Below are 2,090 nucleotides of genomic sequence, written 5' to 3'. Positions count from 1 at the left end.
TATATATATATAACAGTATATTTGAACTCTTCACTAAATCAAATGAGCTCATATACCACTCAAAAATTCAAAGAATTTTCTATCAATGAAACTAAAGTAAACCCTTTTAGTTTAGTACAGTGTCTTTTGCTACATCTTACTGTTGCAGTGAGGCTGAGGCTTGTAACTGGGATTGATGACATTTTTTTGAGAGGTGAACAATAATAAAAACATCTTACTTGTAATAAAAAAAATCTATGTTTTGAAACCTGGGATCATTAAAAAAAATGAATTTACAACCAGATAAAATTTAGTTGTTCATTTTATTTTTATAATAGTCTTGAATTTGTCACATCAACTTTATTTGGTATCTGTACCCTCAAACTATTTAATGTTACTGTTAATAAACCTTGGTAAAAAAAAAAAAGTAAATGAAATATTTACCCCAAACATGTATATTTAACATATACATTTATTTACTAATGCTCACTCATTGCAATATGTTGCCTTTGGGAAGGTATTCAACTGTCAGATTTGTAAAGTAACACCTTTTTTTAACTGTACTTAAGTAGAAATCTTGGTTATCTGTACTTTACTTGAGTAATAATTTTTCAGTGTATTTTTTACTTTTACTCATTACATTTTACACAATTATCTGTACTTTCTACTCACTACATTTTTAAAAAAGTTAAAAAGTAGGAAGTTGTTACTCCTATTTCATTCCGAGTTGTTATTACTTAAAAATATATACTATCCTTATAAATTATGTCTCCTAGATAGAATGAATTTAACTGTAGTTGAATGAGAAGTATAAATATTTACCATTCTGATGCAGTATTAGCTTGTACACAACCCATCACAGCTGCACACCGTTAGAAAAATATTTTTTGGAGAGGTCATCTTGGAAAATCTAACTGCTCACTTTTACTCAGTACTTTTACTTTTAATACTTATGTGGATTTTGTGTCAGAAATTTACTTTTGATACTTAAGTACAAAAGAAATTCTGATACTTTAAAGCTTTTACTCAAGTAATATTTTTAGAGAAGACTTTAACTTTTATAAAAGTATTTTTATGATAAGATACTTATACTTTTTCTCAAGTATCACTTTGAGGTACTTTATACAACACTGTCAACTGTTCACTTTCTTAATCTGCTTGTTCCTGATCAGGATCCATCATGGAGTCAAATAAAGACAATCATTCACACAGGGTAATAACATGCATGTTTTTGGTCTGGAGTAGGAAACCAGAGTACCTGGAGAAAACCCACGGCCATGGTCACAGCCAGGAGTTGAACCTGTGACCTCCATGCTGCAGATCAGATCAGCAGTGCTAACAAATCGGGCCCCCTTGAAGCAATTTAAGTGATTAAAGAGGGTCCTCTCTGGTTTCACACTCGATCATCGGTTCATGTTTGTTTGGGAAGAAGCCATGGAGACAAGCGGTTTAATTCTGACCTGTCTTCTTGCATCTGATTCAGGTGAGGACAGTCGAGCAGTAAGAGCAGCGAGAGGTCCTCCCCTCCCCTCAGGAGGAGGGGTTCACCTCGGAGAGCCTGGTTCCACCTGAGCTTTTTTTCCTGTTAAAAGGTAGTTTTCCCTTTATCACTGTCTCCAACACATCCCAGAGTCTTTTCGTCTGTCACTGGATTAAATGTAAGTAAAAATACCAGGAGATAAAATTGGGTCAGCCTGACTGGCTTGCTGTCTGGGACTCAACATATAAATAAATAATCAGACAAAATATATTATTTTCTTGCAGTCAGTGCTTAAGATTTGTGTTAACAGCTGGCTGAGACAGATGTTCTGTAGGCGGGCCTTTTCAGGACCCCACTAACAACATTCAAATACAATTTTATTATATTTCTTATTCAAGATTTATTATAGACACGTGTGCAGGTTTAAAAGTTCATTTTGATGAAAGATTTATTAAACTCTGAAATAATGTTAGAAAAGAGGTTACACATACCGTATGTATGCACGTATGTGTGTGTATATGTGAATGTTTGTATGTATATGTGCCTGATTGTGTGTGATGGTTAAATGTCGGGTGTGGTGTCCTGTGTGTTATTGGTGTTCATTTCACATGTTGTATAATTTCTACCGGTT

Source organism: Austrofundulus limnaeus, unplaced genomic scaffold, assembly GCF_001266775.1.
Source record: "Austrofundulus limnaeus strain Quisiro unplaced genomic scaffold, Austrofundulus_limnaeus-1.0 Scaffold121, whole genome shotgun sequence".
NCBI lineage: Eukaryota > Metazoa > Chordata > Actinopteri > Cyprinodontiformes > Rivulidae > Austrofundulus > Austrofundulus limnaeus.
The sequence above is the reverse complement of the archived record's forward strand: the minus strand, read 5'-3'. Positions refer to the sequence as shown.